The following is a 24,075-nucleotide window of genomic DNA, read 5'->3' as shown; positions in this document are numbered from 1 at the left end:
CCGCAAATGGTCTGTGCTTACTCAGTGGAATGAGTGCGCCCTGGCGGCGATTTTCAGAGAAGGTCTCTCTGATGCCATTAAGGATGTTATGGTGGGGTTCCCTGTGCCTGCGGGTCTGAATGAGTCCATGACGATGGCTATTCAGATCGATAGGCGTCTGCGGGAGCGCAAACCTGTGCACCATTTGGCGGTGTCTACTGAGAAAACGCCAGAAAATATGCAATGTGATAGAATTCTGTCCAGAAGCGAGCGGCAGAATTTTAGACGAAAAAATGGGTTGTGCTTCTATTGTGGTGATTCTACTCATGTTATATCAGCATGCTTTAAGCGTACTAAGAAGCCTGACAAGTCTGTTTCAATTAGCACTTTACAGTCTAAGTTTATTCTATCTGTGACCCTGATTTGTTCTTTGTCATCTATTACCGCGGACGCCTATGTCGACTCTGGCGCTGCTTTGAGTCTTATGGATTGGTCCTTTGCCAAACGCTGTGGGTATGATTTGGAGCCATTGGAGGCTCCGATACCTCTGAAAGGGATTGACTCCACCCCATTGGCTAGTAATAAACCACAATACTGGACACAAGTGACTATGCGTGTTAATCCGGATCACCAGGAGGTTATTCGCTTTCTGGTGCTGTATAATCTACATGATGTTTTTGTGCTGGGATTGCCATGGCTGCAATCTCATAACCCAGTCCTCGACTGGAGAGCTATGTCTGTGTTAAGCTGGGGATGTAAAGGTACTCATGGGGACGTACCTTTGGTTTCCATTTCATCATCTATTCCCTCTGAGATTCCTGAATTCTTGTCTGACTTTCGTGACGTTTTTGAAGAACCCAAGGTTGGTTCACTACCTCCGCACCGGGAGTGCGATTGTGCCATAGACTTGATCCCGGGTAGTAAATACCCTAAGGGTCGTTTATTTAATCTGTCTGTGCCTGAACACGCTGCTATGCGAGCATATATAAAGGAGTCCTTGGAAAAGGGACATATTCGTCCTTCGTCATCTCCCTTAGGAGCCGGTTTTTTCTTTGTGTCTAAGAAAGACGGCTCTTTGAGGCCGTGTATTGATTATCGACTTTTGAATAAAATCACGGTTAAATATCAATATCCGTTACCACTGCTTACTGATTTGTTTGCTCGTATAAAGGGGGCCAAGTGGTTCTCTAAGATTGATCTCCGTGGGGCGTATAATTTGGTGCGAATCAAGCAGGGGGATGAGTGGAAAACCGCATTTAATACGCCCGAGGGCCATTTTGAGTATTTGGTGATGCCTTTTGGTCTTTCAAATGCCCCTTCAGTCTTCCAGTCCTTAATGCATGACATTTTCCGCGATTATTTGGATAAATTTATGATTGTGTATCTGGATGATATTCTGATTTTTTCGGATGACTGGGACTCTCATGTCCAGCAGGTCAGGAGGGTTTTTCAGGTTTTGCGGTCTAATTCCTTGTGTGTGAAGGGTTCTAAGTGTGTTTTTGGGGTTCAAAAGATTTCCTTCTTGGGATACATTTTTTCCCCCTCTTCCATCGAGATGGATCCTGTCAAGGTTCAGGCTATTTGTGATTGGACGCAACCCTCTTCTCTTAAGAGTCTTCAGAAATTTTTGGGCTTTGCTAACTTTTATCGTCGATTTATTGCTGGTTTTTCTGATGTTGTTAAACCATTGACTGATTTGACTAAGAAGGGTGCTGATGTTGCTGATTGGTCCCCTGATGCTGTGGAGGCCTTTCGGGAGCTCAAGCGCCGCTTTTCTTCCGCCCCAGTGTTGCGTCAGCCTGATGTTGCTCTTCCTTTTCAGGTTGAGGTCGACGCTTCTGAAATCGGAGCTGGGGCGGTGTTGTCGCAGAGAAGTTCCGACTGCTCCGTGATGAGACCTTGTGCTTTTTTTTCCCGTAAATTTTCGCCCGCCGAGCGGAATTATGATATTGGGAATCGGGAGCTTTTGGCCATGAAGTGGGCTTTTGAGGAGTGGCGTCACTGGCTTGAGGGGGCCAGACATCAGGTGGTGGTATTGACTGACCACAAAAATTTAACTTACCTTGAGTCTGCCAGGCGCCTGAATCCTAGACAGGCGCGCTGGTCGTTGTTTTTCTCTCGGTTTAATTTTGTGGTGTCGTACCTACCGGGTTCTAAGAATGTTAAGGCGGATGCCCTTTCTAGGAGTTTTGAGCCTGACTCCCCTGGTAATTCTGAGCCCACAGGTATCCTTAAAGATGGAGTGATATTGTCTGCCGTTTCTCCAGACCTGCGGCGGGCCTTGCAGGAGTTTCAGGCGGATAGACCTGATCGTTGCCCACCTGGTAGACTGTTTGTTCCTGATGATTGGACCAGTAGAGTCATCTCTGAGGTTCATTCTTCTGCGTTGGCAGGTCATCCTGGAATCTTTGGTACCAGGGATTTGGTGGCAAGGTCCTTCTGGTGGCCTTCCCTGTCACGAGATGTGCGAGGCTTTGTGCAGTCTTGTGACGTTTGTGCTCGGGCCAAGCCTTGTTGTTCTCGGGCTAGTGGATTGTTGTTACCCTTGCCTATCCCGAAGAGACCTTGGACGCACATCTCAATGGATTTTATTTCGGATCTGCCTGTTTCTCAGAAGATGTCTGTCATCTGGGTGGTGTGTGACCGTTTCTCTAAGATGGTCCATCTGGTTCCCTTGCCTAAGTTGCCTTCTTCTTCCGAGTTGGTTCCTCTGTTTTTTCAAAATGTTGTTCGTTTGCATGGTATTCCGGAGAATATCGTTTCTGACAGAGGGACCCAATTCGTGTCTAGATTTTGGCGGGCATTCTGTGCTAGGATGGGCATAGATTTGTCTTTTTCGTCTGCTTTCCATCCTCAGACTAATGGCCAGACCGAGCGGACTAATCAGACCTTGGAGACATATTTGAGGTGTTTTGTGTCTGCGGATCAGGATGATTGGGTTGCTTTTTTGCCTTTGGCGGAGTTCGCCCTCAATAATCGGGCCAGCTCTGCCACCTTGGTGTCCCCGTTTTTCTGTAATTCGGGGTTTCATCCTCGATTTTCCTCCGGTCAAGTGGAATCTTCGGATTGTCCTGGAGTGGATGCTGTGGTGGAGAGGTTGCATCAGATTTGGGGGCAGGTGGTGGACAATTTGAAGTTGTCCCAAGAGAAGACTCAGCTTTTTGCCAACCGCCGTCGTCGTGTTGGTCCTCGGCTTTGTGTTGGGGACTTGGTGTGGTTGTCTTCTCGTTTTGTCCCTATGAGGGTTTCTTCTCCTAAGTTTAAGCCTCGGTTCATCGGCCCGTACAAGATATTGGAGATTCTTAACCCTGTGTCCTTCCGTTTGGACCTCCCTGCATCCTTTTCGATTCATAATGTTTTTCATCGGTCATTGTTGCGCAGGTATGAGGTACCGGTTGTGCCTTCCGTTGAGCCTCCTGCTCCGGTGTTGGTTGAGGGTGAGTTGGAGTACGTTGTGGAAAAGATCTTAGACTCTCGTGTTTCCAGACGGAAACTCCAGTATCTGGTCAAATGGAAGGGATACGGTCAGGAGGATAATTCTTGGGTCACTGCCTCTGATGTTCATGCCTCCGATCTTGTCCGTGCCTTTCATAGGGCTCATCCTGATCGCCCTGGTGGTTCTGGTGAGGGTTCGGTGCCCCCTCCTTGAGGGGGGGGTACTGTTGTGAAATTGGATTCTGGGCTCCCCCGGTGGCCACTTGTGGAATTGAACTTGTGTGCATCATCCCCTCTGTTCACCTGCTCCTATCAGGATGTGGGAGTCGCTATATAACCTTGCTCCTCTGTCAGTTTCATGCCGGTCAACAATGTAATCAGAAGCCTTTCTGTGCATGTTCCTGCTACCAGACAACTCCCAGTTAAGTTGGACTTTTGTCCTTGTGTGTTTTTGCATTTTGTTCCTGTTCACAGCTGCTGTTTCGTTACTGTGTCTGGAAAGCTCTTGTGATCGGAAATTGCCACTCTGGTGTTATGAGTTAATGCTAGAGTCTTAAAGTAATTTCTGGATGGTGTTTTGATAGGGTTTTCTGCTGACCATGAAAGTGCCCTTTCTGTCTTCCTGCTATCTAGTAAGCGGACCTCGATATTGCTAAACCTATTTTCATACTACGTTTGTCATTTCATCTAAAATCACCGCCAATATATGTGGGGGCCTCTGTCTGCCTTTTGGGGAAATTTCTCTAGAGGTGAGCCAGGACTGTCTTTTCCTCTGCTAGGATTAGGTAGTTCTCCGGCTGGCGCTGGGCATCTAGGGATAAAAAACGTAGGCATGCTACCCGGCCACTTCTAGTTGTGCGGCAGGTTTAGTTCATGGTCAGTATAGTTTCCATCTTCCAAGAGCTAGTTCTCATATATGCTGGGCTATGTTCTCTCGCCATTGAGAATCATGACACTGTACCCTGCATGGAAAACAGCTGCGGACCCGCATCGGCAAAATCGCTGCGGTTCCGCGGTAAAAAACGCATTGTGTGAACATGGCCTTAGGGTATGTGCACACGTTGCAGATTTGCCTGCGGATTTTTCTGCAGTAAATCCGCAGATCTTGGCAGAAAACGCAGGTGCGTTTTTGATGCGTTTTTTTTTGCGTGGTTTTGTATGCGTTTTTGAAAGCTAAATAAAGATGTATTATTGAACAAAAAAAAAAAAAGATTTGTGATGTCATGTCTTGTCCAACCTCCTTTTACATTTCTCCAACCCACACTCCATTACACACCTAGATAGACAGATAGATAGATAGACAGATAGATACATAGATAGACAGAAGGAATGAGATAGATAGATGTAGATAGATATATGGATAGTTAGGCTACTTTCGCACATCAGGTTTTTGCCGTCAGGCACAATCCAGCGAGTTGAGAAAAAAAAATGGTTGTTTTTTGTTTTTTTTTCAGCCGGATCCATAATTTTTTTCTCAGAGTTGTATTAGCGACTAGATTGCACCAGATGGCCACATGTTTCATCCTTTTTTTGCCGGATCCGTAAAAAAAAACTTTCCGCCGGACGGAGATAACACAGTTCCGGCAAAAAATGTATGAAACAGATGTGAAATGATGAATCCGGCTTCCGAATCCATTTTTTTATGAATTTTTTCCATTGAAATCATGCACATTTTCCATTCGCTCTCTCTCTCTCTCAAAAAAAACGGATCCGTTGCATCAGTTATTCACTATTTGCAACAGATCCGTTTTTCCACAAATTCACCGGATCCTGCCTGACGGAAACAAACTGATGTGAAAGTAGCCTAACTATCCATATATATATCTACATCTATCCATCAGGCAGGATCCGGCGAATTTTTGAAAAAACGGATCCGTTGCAGATAGTGAAAAACTGATGAAACTGATCAATTTTTATTTTAGAGAGAGAATGAAAGATGTGCATAATTTCAATGGAAAAAATGCGTGAAAAACGGATCCTTTTTTTTTTTAAACTCGCCGGATTGTGCCTGATGGCGAAAACCTGATGCGTGAAAGCAGCCAGATATATGGATAGATAAATCTATGTATCTATAAATATATCTATAGATAGATATATCCATAGATATAAAACAGCAAGGCCGATGTTTCTTAATGAGCGTTTAATAAAAAAAAAAAAGGAAAAAAATGGCGTGGGCTCCCGCGTAATTTTCTGCGCCAGAGGGGGAAAGCCAACGGTCGGGGGCCAATATTTGTAGCCTGGGAAGGGGTTAATACCCATGGCCCCTCCCAGGCTATGAATATCAGCCCGCAGCTGTCTGCATAGCCTTTACTGACTACTAAAATAGGGGGACCCCCCCAAAAAAAATGACTTAGGGTCCCCCTATATTTTATAGCCAGAAAGGCTACGCAGACAGGCGGGCTGATATTCATAGCCTAGAGAGGGGCCATGGATTTTGCCCCCCCAACACACACACACACACAAATACCAGCCATCTATGAGATGCGCCAATTCCGACACTTAGCCCCTCTCTTCCCACTCCCGAGTAGCGGTGGGATATGGGGTAATGAGGGGTTAATGTCACCTTGCTATTGTAGGGTGACATGATGCCGAGTTAATAATGGAGAGGCGTCAATAAGACACCTATCCATTATTAATCCTAGAGTAGTGAAAGAGTTAAAAAAATTAAGACACAGCCAGAAAAAAGTATTTTATAATTCTTAATTTAACCATACCTACTATACTCGATCGCCTGCAAAAATCGTAAAATAATAAACCGTACACTCCCTGTCCGACGCAGTCCAATTAATAACGAGAGTTCCACGACGATCTCCCCTATAGAACAGTGACATCGGGTGATGTCACTGCTCTATAGGACCTCCAGTGACACACTGACAGGAGACAATGGCTCCTGCAGTGTATAACTGAGGTTACCTTAGTTCAGGGTCTCATTTTATGGCATTGCTGCGTGGGAACTTTCTCACACAGCAATGCCACAAGTGAGACTAGGGACTATTTTTTACAGTGGCGGAGGAATACAGTGTGGAAGGATATCTTCCGTCATTGTATTCCTGGAGCCCCTAGAGAGCAGTCGCACCAGCTGATGCTGCTGCTCTCCACGGGAGATAGTCGTGGGACACTCGTTTTTAATGGATTTCTGCGGATCAGGGAGTATAGTGTTTGTTTATTATTTTAATATTATTTACAGGTGACACTGGCTTCGGGGAACAAAGTGACAAATGATGGTGAGTATGTAATCTGTTATATGTACTGTATGTTATATGTATGTAATGTATGAATGTATTGTATGCAGTATGTGTGTGTGTATGTATGTAGTATGTTTGTTATATGTATGTAGTATGTTGTATGTATGTATGTATGCATGTTGTATGTAGGTTGTATGTATGTAGTATGTATGTAGCATGTTGTACAGTACAGACCAAAAGTTTGGACACACCTTCTCATTTAAAGATTTTTCTGTATTTTCATGACTATGAAAATTGTACATTCACACTGAAGGCATCAAAACTATGAATTAACACATGTGGAGTTATATACTTAACAAAAAAGTGTGAAACAACTGAAAATATGTCTTATATTTTACGTTCTTCAAAGCAGGCACATTTTGCTTGATGACTGCTTTGCACACTCTTGGCATTCTCTTGATGAGCTTCAAGAGGTAGTCACCGGGAATGGTCTTCCAACAATCTTGAAGGAGTTCCCAGAAATGCTTAGCACTTGTTGGCCCTTTTGCCTTCACTCTGCGGTCCAGCTCACCCCAAATCATCTCGAATGGGTTCAGGTCTGGTGACTGTGGAGGCCAGGTCATCTGGCGTAGCAACCCATCACTCTCCTTCTTGGTCAAATAGCCCTTACACAGCCTGGAGGTGTGTTTGGGGTCATTGTCCTGTTGAAAAATAAATGATGGTCCAAATAAACACAAACCAGATGGAATAGCATGCCGCTGCAAGATGCTGTGGTAGCCATGCTGGTTCAGTATGCCTTCAATTTTGAATAAATCCCCAACAGTGTCACCAGCAAAGCACCCCCACACCATCACACCTCCTCCTTCATGCTTCACGGTGGGAACCAGGCATGTAGAGTCCATCCGTTCACCTTTTCTGTGTCACACAAAGACACGGTGGTTGGAACCAAAGATCTCAAATTTGTACTCATCAGACCAAAGCACAGATTTCCACTGGTCTAATGCCCATTCCTTGTGTTCTTTAGCCCAAACAAGTCTCTTCTGCTTGTTGCCTGTCCCTAGCAGTGGTTTCCTAGTAGCTATTTTACCATGAAGGCCTGCTGCACAAAGTCTCCTCTTAACAGTTGTTATAGAGATGTATCTTTTGCTAGAACTCTGTGTCGCATTGACCCGGTCACTAATCTGAGCTGCTTTTAACCTGCGATTTCTGAGGCTGGTGACTCAGATAAACTTATCCTCAGAAGTAGAGGTGACTCTTGGTCTTCCTTTCCTGGGGCGGTCCTCATGTGAGACAGTTTCTTTGCAGCGCTTGATGGTTTTTGCCACTGCACTTGGGGACACTTTCAAAGTTTGCCCAATTTTTTGGACTGACTGACCTTCATTTCTTAAAGTAATGATGGCCACTCATTATTCTTAGCTGCTTTTTTCTTGCGCAGCTAACAGTTTATTCAGTAGGACTATCAGCTGTGTATCCACCAGACTTCTGCACAACACAACTGATGGTCCCAAACCCATTTATAAGGCAAGAAATCCCACTTATTAAACCTGACAGGGCACACCTGTGAAGTGAAAACCATTCCCGATGACTACCTCTTGCAACTCATCAAGAGAATGCCAAGAGTGTGCAAAGCAGTCATCAAAGCAAAAGGTCGCTACTTTGAAGAACCTAGAATATAAGACATATTTTCAGTTGTTTCACACTTTTTTATAAGTATATAATTCCACATGTGTTAATTCATAGTTTTGATGCCTTCAGTGTGAATGTACAATTTTCATAGTCATGAAAATACAGAAAAATCTTTAAATGAGGTGTGTCCAAACTTTTGGTCTGTACTGTATGTATGTATGTTCTATGTATGTAGTATGTTGTATGTATGAGGTATGTATGTTGTTAGTATGTATGTATGTATGTAGTATGTATGTTGGATGTATGTGTGTAGTATGTTGTATGTATGTTGTATGTATGTAGTATGTATGTTTGTGGGGTTTTTTTTACATTCAACACATTAGCCGGATGATGTGACTACTACTGTCCCATCATTGGCTAATGTGTCCATCACTGTCATTGTAGCAGGGCATAGCCCGATGAGACCTGTAGTCCCATCGGACGATGACTGATCACACACACTAAGACCCCCAAGAGGCCCGAACAGACCGCCGAGAGGCCCGCATAGACCTCCGAGACCCGCACAGACCCCGGACAGGCCCTCACAGACCCCCCGGCAGCCCGCACAGACCCCCGGCAGCCCGCATAGACCCCCGGCAGGCCCGCACAGACACCCGGCAGCCCGCAAAGACCCCCGGCAGCCCGCACAGACCCCCGAGAGGCCCGCACACACCCTCCGGCAACCCCCAGGCAGGCCCGCACAGACCCCCCGGCAACCCCCAGGCAGGCCCGCACAGACCCCCGACAGGCCCGCACAGAACCCCCCCCGGCAGCCCGCAGACCCCCTGCAGGCCCGCACAGACCCCCGGCAGCCCGCACAGACCCCCGGCAGGCCCGCACAGCCCTCCGGCAGGCCCGCACAGACCCCCGGCAGCCTGCACAGACCCCGGAGAGGCCCGCACAGACCTCACCCGCACACAAAGACACGCAATCTCCACCTACACTCTTCCCCCCTCCCGATCTACAGCGTTTCACCACGGCTAAACCGCAGATCTTTTTTATATCTGCGGTTTTGCTGCGGAAGTGCCCGACTCAATACAAGTCAATGGGTGGAGAAACGCTGCAGATCCGCTGTTACGGCTAGCGGAACGCACCGAATAAATAGAGATGTTTTTATTGATATTGGTGCGTTCGCAGCCCGGGGTCCACAGTGCAGGAGTACCTGCTGCTAGCAAAGGCGGCACGATATGGCGGTATGGACTAACTCAGTTACGTCACCGAGAAGTCGTGAAAGAAAAGCACTGTTCCCTGTTAGGCTTCACAGAGGCACAGGCTAACTGCCCACACAGAGAGCAGTCAGTGGTCACGCATTATTTCAGCCAGGTCCCTGAACACATTCAAACACAAACTCCTCGACGGAGGTGCCAGCATTCTAGGGGCTTATTTCAGCCGGGTCCCTGAACACATATTCTCGTGACCACACTGGCGCAAAGCACTTAACAAAGAACAATACTAGCGTATGGCCGTGCGGTCATGCGAAACTTAAATAGCTGCAGCACATACAGGACCTTCCTAGAAGGACCAATGAGAAGCTACACCAGAGCGTGAGCACCTACAGGACCTTCCTGAAGGAGCCAATGACCTTAGCTGCAGTATCAGATCATGTGACCCTTGAACTCCACTGAGAGATCTTACTCTGGGCATGCTCAGAACGATCAAAGCAGAACTTAGACCCAGAAGCGTCTGCTCGCCGCTGCCCAGCACCGACTTCAATGGCAGAAGCAGGAAAGGCAGCAGTAACTCTTAGCACAGAGTCAGACTGAGCGAGACGCAGGGACCGACGTCTCCGCTGAGCAGACTCCACTGCGGCAGGAGAAGAATGGGAGACCGCAGCGAAGATGGACCGAGATTCCCCCTGTACAGGGGAGGGAACTCGACCCCTAACATCCACACAAAGAATTGACATGCTGCGGATAAAACAATGCTGCGTTTCCGCGCGTTTTTATCCGCAGCATGTGCACAGCGGATTTGGTTTTCCATAGGTTTACATGGTACTGTACACCGCATGGAAAACTGCTGCGGATCCGCGGTAAAAACCGCAACGTGTGCACATGGCCTTACAATGTTTACAAAGTACAAAGTGTGCAGACTTCAGATGGACATATAAGACTGCAGTATCAATATACCAATGCGATTTATTTAACAAATAATCTTTTGTGTGTTTTGAGGCCCATGTCTAGCATGATAAATGCTGTATAAATGTCACAGCTCCAAAAATTTGCAGTATTACAATAGCAAGAAAATTTGCCCAATTCAGATGGATGTATGAGACTGCAGTATCAACAAAGAAATGCCATTGAGATCCAACCAAGTCTTGCTGTATGTTTTTGACGCACAACTGTAGCAGTAAAAATGGTATATAATAATTCCCTGCTCAGAACAATTTGCAGGATTAAGAGCAAAAAGAATATTATTAGCCATTAGAAGGGGTTTTGGAATGAGTGGCAAACTTCAGCATAAATGACATCCAATTCACCCTATCTTGTCCTACATGATCCCTTCAGCACAATCTCTCCCTAAGTGCTGCTAACAGTAGAACTAAAAATAGCAATTCACAATTATTTTTTTTAATACTTTTCACCATACAGTGCAAAGGGGAGACAACTTACGGTAATTCTTCAGGTCGGTACAATTTCAACCATAACAGATTTAAATTTTTAGTTAAAGTTTTGTACACTAACAAAATATTCTAGAAAAACACAGTTTATGTATCACTATATTCTGAGAGGTATAACTTTTTAATTTTACCACTGACAAAGCTGTGTAAGGACTCGTCTTTTTGCAGGACGACATCACATTTTCAGTGGTACCATTTTTCTTACCTAAATTTTGCAGTAAACCAAAATTTGAACCGATTTAACACACTATTATTTGTGAGCTAATGATAAACTTTTGTCTAAAGAAACCAAGTGGTTAAAATAAACTGGATATACTGTAGGGACCTAAATTTTAAGTGACATGTTTCGGAATTTATGCTGTATGATCTTGTACCAAAGTTAGTAGTTATACACTCGATGTGCCAGTGCTTGCTATTATGCCATGCACTACAGATGTTCTGCTTTTTTACTTTTATGAAGGTTCCAAGGCCTGATATTAAAAAATAACTTTGCCTCTCCCCATGTTTCACTGGAACAGATCCAGCTTCATCAGGGGAACTTAGAGGCAAATGAAGGTGTCCTCATTATCTATCAGGATTATAATAACTCAGTTTTAAGTGTCATCTGAGGAATGTTAGAAAAGAGGTGAAGATGTTGTGGAAGTAACCCATCCACACCATCCAATTATCGCAGGGATCATCAGTGACATGGGAATGAGCAGCCAATAGAAACTATAATCTCAGTACTCGCACTTTAGAAAATATTAAGAAATCAATGGAAAGTAGTCTAAAGTGTGGAATAAGTTTTGAATAAATTATCGAGTCGATTCGAGATAATAAAATTAGAGGATGAAATGCGCATGTGTTACACTTTAGAATATGGGGGAATTGCCGTAGCTGTGCTTGTAATTTTTGTGTAGGAACTCGCAATTTATGAGAATCCTTGACGTGGGTTGCGGTACTTGCATATTTTGGCCATAATATTGACCAATACCTCATATATACTGTATTTTTTTGCACATTATATTTTTTTCAAGGTGCAGCCAGGCCCATTAATGTTGTTCTTGTAAACTAGGGTGCCTGTCCTCATAGGGTGCACTTACACAGTAAGACTAATCTAATAGTATGGGAGTCATTAATAAGCTGTAAACAACACTGTGCAATACATGTGCGACCAGCGCCCTACACAAGCCTTAATTGTGTGCAATTTTAATACTAAGCAATCACTCCTCCATGAATTGGTAGGTTGTGACTGATTACCTCATCAGTATTTTACATGTATTCCCGCCATCTTTATTCTATTACAGCACATAGCGCAATATACACTGCTCAAAAAAATAAATGGAACACTTAAAGGGAATCTGTCACCCCATTTTAGGCCTATAAGCTAAGCCCACTGCCATCAGGGGCTTATCTACAGCATTCTACAATGCTGTAGATAAGCCCCCGATGTAGAGAAATCCAGAACTAACCTTTAAAGTTTTTTGATAGCCAAGATAAAATACTATATTTATTTATATTACTCTAAAAACCATGAGACAACCACAACCAATTATACACAAAAATAACACACAACCGTGCACTCTAGATAACCCCTGCATCTGATAATCCTGTATCAATTTCTACCTATCAGTGGAGGTTGGCACCCTACACAATAATACGAGACTGGCGCCCCCACTCACCGTCGGCTGGCCCTATATCTCCTCGAATGAGCCCTAATTATAGTGTCTCATATAGGCCAGCATCTATACATGACAGGAAAATATAGATAGAGTTAAAGGGAACCTGTCACCCCCAAAATGGCTGGTGAGGTAAGCTCACCGGCATCAGGGGCTTATCTACAGCTACAGCTTATCTACAGCGCCTCCCATCTTCATTCCATGACGTCCTCTTCGGGTCTTCGCGCTGCAGTGCACAGGCGCCGGGCCTCTCTGACCTTTCCGGCGCCTGCGCACTGCAGTACTTTGCTCTGCCCTCAATAGGGCAGACAAAGTACGCCTGCGCCGGAGCCGCGGCGCGAAGACCCGAAGAGGACGTCATGGAATGAAGATGGGAGGCGCCGGAGCGGACCGGAGACACCCATCCAACCGGACCAGCACCGAGACCACCCCTGGGTGAGTATAATCTAACATCTTTTTCTCCTCTTTCAGGTAACATCGGGGGCTTATCTACAGCATTACAGAATGCTGTAGATAAGCCCCTGATGCCGGTAAGCTTACCTCACCAGCCATTTTGGGGGTGACAGGTTCCCTTTAAACCTTTGATATTGGCTTAGTTTAAGCAGGGTGCAGTACACGGACAAAAACAATGGTGCAAAACAAAAAAGTGCATGTGAAAAACTATATGTACCATAACTCTCGCTATCCCTTGCTGATATTCATCTGCCTAACTGTGGGGGTTGGCACCCTACTTGTCAGCGGATATGGCGCCCCCACTCAGCGGCGGCTGACCCTAATTGACCCTATTGATATTTAGATGTCAACTTAGTAAATTAAATGGATAATGACCATATCAAGATACTTACCGGTATATAAGACAATATGAAGAACAGCAATATTCAGTTCTGGTCAACAAGCAAAAATTGTATGCATATGCAAGGCATGACAGCAGAGAGTAAGGAACATGATACTTATCAAATGATGTTGATTAATACGCCTCTACGCGTTTCACCTCAGCGGATCATCAGGAGGCCATGATATGTAGATGCTGCATGGAATTAAGATTCATCCACTTATATACATATACCAATATCCATGAGGGCGGTGCTTTAAGTAAACTTCAGAGGCAAAACCAGAGCCGCCATTTAGTTGTAGTTCAAATGCGTAGCCAAAAAGTCACTATAGATCATGAACAGAGACATATAAGCCTCCAATTGTCATGACACTCCTCACTCAAGCACCGCACTTTGGCAGGCATACAGGTGTACAAGCGCGAATATCCTACCTCATGTGCTTCACCACCGAGGAAATGCTATCGGCGTGCGTGTCAGCTGAACAGCATGTCATTGCGCATGTCAGCATGACACCGCTCACAAGTAATTCCAGCGATGTATATGTAAGCCAGATCCTACACTGCGCATGACCGAGTGCAGGGCGGGCTGGCATGACATCACGATGAAGATGTTCACGCCCCCCGCAAGTCACTGCGCATGTCAGTATGCCCCTGCTCTCAGATCGTACCAGCGGCATGCATGTCGGCCACAACGCTCAGCATTGCGCATGACATAGTGCAGCACCGGCCGGAGTAACTCCACAAAAACAACGTTCATGCCCCGTGTCACATGATTTGGCCAACTACGGATTAACAGCCCAACACCCCAAAAGCTACCGCTCCCTTAATGCAGAAATAGATATGCGTGTAAAAAACTTTCTATCTGATGATTACATGCTCAGTTTACTCAAATCTTTGTGGCAACAACAGCCAATCGATATACACATATCTTTCTGCATTAATGGCAAAATTGGCAACAACAACAACCGATCGTTAAAAACAGAGCTATTTGTATGAATAATATAGATGGCAGATATTTAATCACATTATATTATGCTTGATTAGGATCATGGTGGAATAGCTCCCTCGATTGATGAAATAATTAAAGCAAGCTTACGAAAGGTTATATATAATAATATGTATATAATGGAAAATACAATACCAGAACATTAGGATGCATAAATATATATATAAAGATATCACAATGTTTACAGTCAATACTGCATATCCCTGTAATATACAGAGAACCAGAATGAGGCATGGCTAGCCACTTTTATCCTTTAAAGACCGTACCCTCAATTCAAAACAGCCTGTTTTATAGAGAGAACTATACCAAACAATAATAGATAATAACAGTATACATATTTACAAGAAACAATCGTAAGAAACATTTTCATTTAGGCCCATTGGGGCAATGCAATTTATGCGATGAATCCACGCACATTCTTTCTGTAGCAAAAATCTGTCAAAATTCCCCCTTCTCGGGTTTGGTGTATACACCTCAGTGATACAGAAATAAATCTCATCAGTTCTACCCCCATGTAGCTCATTTATGTGTCTGGCTATCGGGGTGTCACGTTTGTGCTTTATGTCACCAACGTGCTCACCCACGCGTCTCCTAAACTCTCTTTTGGTCTTGCCAACGTAATCTTTAGGACAACTGCATGTAGCAATATAAATCAATCCACTAGTTTTGCAGATGGCAAAATTGCGGAGATAGAACTTTTTGCCAGTAGCGGAGCTAGTAATGTATTTTTCTGGTCTCATAAATCTACAATTTACACAGCCTCCACATCTGAAAAACCCGCATGTTTTGCGATCAAGCCACGTTCCTGCTGAAGTGCGTCTCTTAAAATGACTATGCACCAGATTATCTTTCAAAGACCGCCCTTTTCTGTATGTTATAAGGGGGCTGGGACCGATACAGTTACTTAAATCAGGGTCAGTTGCAAGAATGTCCCAATATTTCGATAAAACCTTGATGACTCTTTCATTTTGGCAATCAAACGTGCCAATAACTCTGGTGACAAGAGCCCTCTTATAAGGGGGGCAATTTGGTTATTATGACTGAAGCCAATTATTTGAAAATGTGTTAGGCTATTTTGCGAGACTATTTTACTGGAAACAGCTAGTACAAATGAGTTGATATCTAAAAATGAATATGAATTTCTCTTGCCTGCTTACCCCCTTGTAGCTACGTTTTATACTACTCCTAAGGTGCATAAGGGTCTGGAGCAGGGTGGATAAAAATCAATGTTTTTTTATTTTTTTTAAATTAAAAAAAACGGATTTTTTTGATTTAAATCGGATTTTTTTTTATTTAAATCGGATTTTTTTCAATAAACTGCTTTTTGAGGAAAATATTTTACCATCCAAAGGTTCTTCCATCATGAGATAAAGCTGAGTTGTTTAACTCCGTAGAATAAAGGCTGTATATGTGTAACATTCACAATGCCATGCTCTTCCAGAGGTTTCTGTAGGATTAGTGGGCAGTTTCTCTCCTATATTATCACAGACGCTCGCTTTACTTACGCAGTTCTCAAAACTGAATTTGACTTCGCAGAGGTCCCAGCCTCTTCTTCACGGCAAAAATGTTACAACATGAACAGAGTTGAGAAAAAGACCTTAATCCTATTGTTCTACAAACCTATGAATACAGAATCAACCCCTTCAGTGCCAAGTCCAAGAAGTTAGACAATATGTTTCTGATTGTTTGGAGTGGAATAGATCTGCACAACACAAGAAGAATGTGAATCTAAGTGTGAGGAGGAGTAAGGGCAAGCAGACAAGAAAATGAAAGTGAAACTTTGAGCACAATACTGCAGCATAGCCACAGACAGACAAGTCTGGGTCTGTTTGTGTGTACGATCTGAGGTTTATTACATTCTTTCCTTATAATGGCAGCAGGCCGTAAAAGAGACCCAGTTTGGGAATATTTTAATGAAGCTCCTTCGCCTATCGGTAAGGCAGGCATGCATGCAAAATGCAAACGATGCAACAAAGAGATGCAAGGCCTGGTGGCGCGAATGAGGCAACATCATGAGAAGTGCGGTGATGAAGATGACCAAAGAAACACTTCTGAACAGGCAGGATCTTCAGGTTGGTAAACATTTTTATTGAATCCTATTTCTAAAGACTGAACTGTCATGTGTGAGAAAAATTATATTTCTTATTATTACTGCATGTTACTGTCATTTGGTACAGTTATGAAGAAAAACAAATATTCCTTTTGGGGCAGGGGCAGTGATGTGTTGTGTACAATAAGCAGAAATTGTATAAACAATAAAATAACAGCATTGACTTTTTTTGTTTAGGGGAATTCATGGATTCTGGAAACTATCCACCTCCAAGATCACCATCATCCTGTTCTACAGTTTCAGAGTTATCCATCCAGGATAGTGCTTCATTAGCAGCAGCATCATCATCAGACACCCACAGCCACATATCACCATCACCCAAAAGGAAGAAAAAACCTTTACCTCCTGGAACCACCATAGAAAGGTTTGTGATAAGAACTAGCAGATTAGAAAAAGAGTTGATTGATGAAAAAATTGCCCAGTTTATTTATGCAACGAACTCTTCTTTCCGTCTGACTGAGAACCCACATTTCATTAATATGGTTCAGTCACTGAGACCAGGATACAGTCCACCCAGCAGAGCTGATGTTGCAGGGAAACTGCTGGATCAAGTGTATGACAGAGAAATGGAGCAATGTGCAACAGCTCTGGAGGGTAAAATTGTTAACCTAAGTATTGATGGGTGGAGTAATGTCCACAATGATCCTATTGTATGTGCTTGTATAACAACAGAAGAAGGTAAAGTCTTCCTTGCACAAACAACTGATACGTCAGGAAATGCACACACAGCAGAATACTTACAAGAAGTGGCAGTAAAAGCTATAACGACATGTGAACAAAAATTCAAATGTCTAGTACGCAGTTTGGTCACTGACAATGCTGCAAACGTATCCAAGATGAGAAGAGATTTAGAAGAGCAGGGAGGGAATACAAAGCTGCTAATAACATATGGTTGCTCATTTGCTGCACCTCTTAGCCAAAGACTTAAGTGTTCCAGAAATAAAGGCTAATGTTGTTGAAATTGCTAAATACTTCCGTAATAATCATTTTGCTGCAGCAGCTCTGAAAAGGATGGGTGGAACCAAGCTAACGCTCCCACAAGATGTTAGATGGGACTATGTGGTGGACTGTTTTGAGCAGTATATCAAAAACTGGCCTATTCTGATGACACTTTGTGAAGAAAATCGAGATAAAATAGATGGCACTGTCACGGCCAAAATCCTCAACATTGGGCTTAAGAGAAATGTTGAACATATGCTGAGCTTCCTGAAACCCATCTCTCAAGCTTTAAACAAAATACAGAAAAATAGCTGTTTTATTGTGAATGCTGTTGAAATTTGGAAGGAACTGAGTGAACACTTAAAAACAGAACTACACATGGACAGAATTAAATTACAAGCAGTAAACAAACGAATGGGACAAGCACTGACTCCAGCTCATTTTTTGGCAAATATTGTCAATATCCAATATCAGGGTCAAAACCTAAGTGCTGAGGAAGAGGAGTTAGCTATGACATGGGTATCCAGCAATCATCCATCTTTAATGCCAACTATAATAAACTTCAGAGCTAAGGGGGAACCATTCAAGAAATATATGTTTGCTGAAGATATTTTAAGGAAGGTCACACCAGTAAAGTGGTGGAAGTCACTTAAGCGCTTGGATTTAGAGACTGTTCAAGTAATGATTTCACTTTTAACAGCATTAGCTTTTTCTGCAGGCGTTGAAAGAATATTCTCTTCCTTTGGACTCATTCATTCTAAATTGAGAAATCGGTTGGGACCCAATAAAGCAGGAAAGCTTGTTTTTCTTTTCCAGATTATGAATAGGAACAAAGAAGAAGATGATGGTGAAGATGACGACAAGTGAGCTACAGAGGACAGCAGGGACAGTAGTATTTAAGTTTTTCATGTGTCGGCTGGGCTGACAGTCTAAGTTTCTTAAAATATATATATATTTTGTTTAGCCAAATTAGTTAACAAACATGGATTTTTGTTTAAGCAAATAACTTATGCTGTAATGTTGTTATTGTTTCAGTTGAATAAATCTATTTAAATTGTTATTAAGGTCAGGATTATTTTTCTCCTTCCTAAGTACAACAGAACAGTGGTGCCCAAATATGAGTGATTAACCCATTAAACTGGGGAGAAAAAAGTAATATAAAAAGTGATTCTAAAAATCTTCATCTACTTGCATGTTAAAGTAGCAAGAACTAGTTTAGGTAGAAACTTTGATTTAAATCACTGATTTAAATCAAGCCTTACTGACTAGTGATTTAAATCGTGATTTAAATCGTGATTTAAATCAGTTAGATTTAAATCAAATCCACCCTGGTCTGGAGCCATTAAAAGGCCGCCCAATTGTGTCAGGGTCAGACTCTCTAACTCAAAACTGTGGTATTTACATCGACGAAGTAAAAAAAATAGTAAATCAAACCCCGCTTTATCACTCCCTTAGTTAGGTAAAAAATTAAATAAAAAATGTATTTATTTCCATTTTTCCATTAGGGTTAGAGTTGGGCTAAAGTTAGAGTTGGGCTAAAGTTAGGGTTGGGTTAGGGTTAGAGTTGGGCTAAAGTTAGAGATGGGCTAAAGTTAGGGTTGGGTTAAAGATAGAGTTGGCCTAAAATTAGGGTTGGGCTAGGGTTGTAGTTATGGTTGGGATTACATTTAGGGTTGGGATTAGGGGTGTGTTAGGGTTAGGTTTGTGGTTAGGGTTGGGATTAGGGGTGTGTTGGAATTAGGGCTGTGGTTAGGATCATGGTTAGGGGTGTGTTGGAGTTAGAATTGGGGGATTCCACTGTTTAGGTTCATCAGAGGGTCTTCAAACGCGACATGGAGCCACCATTGATTCCAGCCAATTTTGCGTTCAAAAAGTCAAGCGGTGTTCCCTCCTTTCTGAGCCTTTCCATGCGCCCAGTGACTTTCCCCCACATACGGGTTATCGGCGTACTCAGGAGAAATTGTACAACAAATTTTGTGGTCCATTTTCTCCTGATACCCTTGTGAAAAGATAAAGAAAAATTGGTTCCAAAATAAATATTTTATGAAAAAAGTGAAGTGTTCATTTTTTTCTTCCTCCACATTGCGTTAGTTCTCGTGAAGCACCTGAAGGGTTAATAACATTTTTGAATGTGGTTTTGTGCACCATGAGAGGTGCAGTTTTTAGAATCGTGTCACTTTGGGGTATTTTCTGTTATATTGATCCACCAAACACTTGCCTCAATGCCCAGGCAGGTTGTGACTTAAATCCCTCCAAACCGCAATAGCTGCAATTGGCCAATCAAATGTGAACAATGGCCGCAGTTAAGTATTTTACACAACAAAAAAAGTTCTAACATTGGTGAACAGTGATGATTGTTGTTGTCAGCATCAATCACTATGAAGACCCCCAGTGACGCAGCAGTGGTCCCACTCACTGTGATCGTTGCCATAGGTCGAACTCGGCAGGAGGACCAAGCACAGCCACATGGCTAAATTTAAAACGTTGATACCGCTCTGCACGTGTCTAATCCAGGAACGAATGATGTGCTGAGCAGTTTCTGAAACCCTCCGTCCATCTGCATGCTAGGATTTTTAGTGCTACTGCTGGCATTGGAAGCATTGTATGTCATGTCACATCCATCTGCTACATCATCATAATTTCATAAGCTTAGAAAGATGTGCACTGACACGCAATGAATGATTCACTTGGACAATCTAATGATATCTGAATAATAGCAATATTTAGTGCTTACCGAGGTACAACATCTTCCTCCTCCTCTTGGTGAGAAATGCTTTTCTCGTTTAGTTCCTCTCCTAAAATATAAACCAAAAAAGATTATGATTTTCATTCACATACCAGATTTATACATCATCAGAGCAGTCTCCACCTCTCACAATGGGAGGATCAGAACCTATTACACACCATACGGACAATACTATTGGGACACATACACATTACTCCCGGAGGAGCTTTTAAGACATTCCTTTTTAAATCCACCATCATTAATATAGAGTTGATCTCCCTTTGCAGCTAATAAAGCTTCCACTGTTTTTGAACGGTTTCTAGAAAATTTGTGGATATTTCTGTGCAAATTTTTGTCCAATCTTCCAGAAGAGCATTTTTTCAGTTCAGGACCTGGCTTGCAATCTTTATTTCATCTAAAAGGTATCTGAGTTAAGGTTAGATCTCTTTAAGGGCTCTTTCATATGTCCCTGTCACTGATTGGTACCTGTGAAAACTGTCACCACACCTGAGACACTGACACAGGTAGACCCATTGAGTGAAAGGGTCTGTGCACATGTAAGTTTTGCCCACATGTCACCGTGTGTCCGTGGGCAAAACATGCTGACATGTCCATTTTTTTACCATCAGCAAGGGCTGCAAAACGTCCCTCACACATGCACTGGGAAACGCCAAACCGTCCCGCAAAAAACAAGCACCAATATAGCTCGCTCGGCAAAAAAATTTAAAAGTTACAGCTCTTAGAAAAGGACAATGCAAAAACAAATCCATTTTGCTAAAATACTGTTTAAGGGTACGTTCACACAGGACTTTTTTGCTGCGTATTTTTGCTGCGTTTTTTTATGCTAATTTTCAGCTGCTTTTTACAGTACCAGCAAAGCCTATGAGATTTCATAAATCTCATGCACACACATCGGGTTTTTGTTTGATCAGTATTTTCTGCTTTGCTGCGTTTTTTGGACATAGGGCATGTCACTTCTTTCAGCGTTTTTGCTGCGTTTTTGCAGCGTTTTTTCACCCATTGACTTGAATGGGTGATGGAAAAAACGCTGCAAAAACGCATGTAGCATTATTTGCTGCGTTTTTTGTGCAGAAAAATCATGGCCAGCAGGAAGTGATCTCACAGCCAAGAGCTTAGGGGTGTGGTTAGTGAGGTGTGAAGAGCCATTGTGAGTCATTGTGAGGTGTGAAGAGCCATTGTGAGGTGTCCTGATTGTGATCTATTGTGAGGGAGTTCCTGGTACTGAGGTGTGAAGAGCCATTGTGAGGTGTGAAGAGCCATTGTGAGGTGTCTTGATTGTGATCTATTGTGAGGGAGTTCCTGGTAGTGAGGTATGAAGAGCCATTGTGAGTCATTGTGAGGTGTGAAGAGCCATTGTGAGGTTTCCTGTCACAAAAAACGCATCTATTATAAGCAGCTGAAAATTGACATAAAAAACGCAGCAAAAATACGCAGCAAAAAAGTCGTGTGAACTTACCCAAAAAACACACCAAATACCCACCAAAAAAACGCACCTAAATAAGCATAAAAATACGCAGCAAAAATACGCAGCAAAAAAGTCCTGTGTGAACTTACCCTTAGTGTGTAAAAATAGTAAATCATTAAAAACAAAAAATAAATCAGGTATCGTTTCAATTGTATCGACCCAATGAACAAATCGGTCATATCACTTTTAGCGCACAGTTAACGGCGCAAAATCGATCAAAAAATAGCGAATCAAAAGCGATCAAAAAATATTATGTACCCTAAACTGGTACCAAAAAAAATTTGCAACTCGTCCCACAAAAATAAGCCCTCATATAGCTCTGTTTGCCAAAAAATAATAAATTACAGCTCTCAGAATATGGCGACAAAAAAACGCCATTTTTATCAAATAGCATTTTTATTGTGTGATAGCAGGAAAACCTAAAAAAAAAAAAAAATTAATCTGGTATCACTGTAATCGCACCTACTGGAAGAGTAAATTCGGCTTATCACTTATACCGCACTGTGAGTAGCGCAAAAATAAAAATAAGAACTATTATTGAACTGCTGTCTATTTGTTCATTCTACCTCCAAAAAATCGGAATAAGTCTCAGCTCACATTTATCCTGCGCTATCGGCTGAGTGCGTACGTCAGTGTTTCTGGGTAAACTCGCCAAAACTGCGATTCATACAAAACCCAGACGGATCCACTCACTGATAAGGCAGATGTAGTGACTTTGGACTGGTCTGTGCTCCAGCGGTGTCCCATCATTTTAGGCATCTTTTTAGTGCACAAGTGTGGGCGACCACAGATCTATTCACAGTCCAAGCAAAAGATGATATACTCGCACTGCTGTCCCATGCGATCACCTATTGCATCGGGAATGGTGAGTGCTGATCACTTTTTTCTCTTGTTTGTATACAGATCTATTCACGCCTAAAAAGATAGAGACCGCCGGAGCAGATGCCAAGTACGAAGTGTCTCCATCTGCCTCATGGTGGGTGGCTCCCTCAGGGTTTCATCTAAATCACATTTTTGTTGGTTTTGCACGGAACACAAAAATGTGATTCCAGCCTCATTCTGGAAGTGATCGAATAATGTTATGTACCCCCAAATGATACCAAATAAAAAAAAAAACCTGGGGGGGCATGGCTATGTAGTGCAGGAGAGAGGACGCACCTTGTGAGAGCTCCGGCCATCCTGACCTCATCCTGCTTACTAATTGTTATTAAAGGGACTATACCTGCTGGGGCTGAAGCCCTGGGACCCTGGGAGCCCTGTGATCTTCCTCGGACGGCAGCTGTGGAGGCCCGGGACGTCGGGAACAGGAGCGGTCTGGACGGGCAGTGGAGTCCACGTGCAGCGGCAGCCATCTTTGGAGTGCACGCTCAGGCAGACGGAGCGCAGCGCCAGCCCTATCAGTGTCGGGCTTTCTGCTTCAGGACGCGGTGGGTCCTCAAATTGTAACCGGGGGCGCTGTGGAACACCGGAGCACAGGTGCTGGGGATTGGAGCGGTCGGCGGTGACTGCGGGGGACAGTGGCCATTATAGTAGCGCGCACCCCAACAGTAAAGGGAGCGGCGCTTTATACCACATCCGCGTTGCTGCACAGGAGGTAAGCGATCAGCCTGAAAAAATAAAGGGGTGGTGCGGTGTGTGCCCTGGACGATTGGGCCCTGCTCCCCCTTATCAGACAGACATTTCTCCTGCCGGCGCCATAACCCTGGAGGGATTAACCCTGCTGTTCCACCTGTGGGGGCTGTGAGGCTGCTTTGGGCCACAGTGCCTGAGTGAACATTACTCTGTTGCTTTTATAACCCTGCTCTCTCTTCCTGCTGACCTGGTGATCCCCCTGACATATACCCCTGCATTTAACCCTGCCGTGTCCGTTACTGGAGAGTGGACGAGTCATAACTATAAGTATAGTCATCTTGGGAGGTCCTTTTGCTGTCCGAGATGCATCACTCCAAAGGAACAGGAGCTGCCGATAAACTAAAGAAGTATGCCAGGGAAGACGCCTCTGATAATGTGTGCACACTTCGGAATAATCCATCGCAGGTTCAACGCAAAAATCGCCTCTCTGACAGTAATAAGGAGGGAGAGCAAGATAAACTGACTCTTAAACAAGCATCTGAGCAATTAATGCAGGCTATATCCCTCACTAGATCTTCTCTTACGGAAAAGATAGAGGATGTACATACTGAAGTGGGCCGTCTGCGACATGACACGCAAGCTATGAGAGGGCGTATTTCGGAGGTTGAAACGAGAGTGTCCCATATAGAGGATACCATTACCCCTATGGAGGCTAAACTGACAAAAGCCGCTGGCTCTGTAAATGCCTGGAAACAAAAGGCAGACGACCTGGAGAACAGAATGCGCCGTAACAATATTCGAATTATCGGCCTGCCAGAACGTTCGGAGGGACAGCGACCTGAGCAGTTTCTAGAGGACTGGCTTAA

At 43.5% G+C, this 24,075-nt stretch overlaps 1 long non-coding RNA gene across 1 annotated transcript in view; it reads right to left on the bottom strand.

Moving 5' to 3' along the window:
- LOC143773876 (uncharacterized) overlaps positions 1-20,204 on the bottom strand; it is a 71,691-nt gene extending 51,487 nt beyond the window's left edge. The window contains exon 1 of the long non-coding RNA XR_013215420.1: positions 20,161-20,204. This is a non-coding gene — a long non-coding RNA (uncharacterized LOC143773876). The remainder of the gene's footprint in view (positions 1-20,160) is intronic.
- Between the last annotated feature and the right edge of the window lie 3,871 nt (positions 20,205-24,075).

The sequence above is a fragment of the Ranitomeya variabilis genome, chromosome 5 (assembly GCF_051348905.1).
Source record: "Ranitomeya variabilis isolate aRanVar5 chromosome 5, aRanVar5.hap1, whole genome shotgun sequence".
NCBI lineage: Eukaryota > Metazoa > Chordata > Amphibia > Anura > Dendrobatidae > Ranitomeya > Ranitomeya variabilis.
The sequence above is the reverse complement of the archived record's forward strand: the minus strand, read 5'-3'. Positions and strand labels throughout refer to the sequence as shown.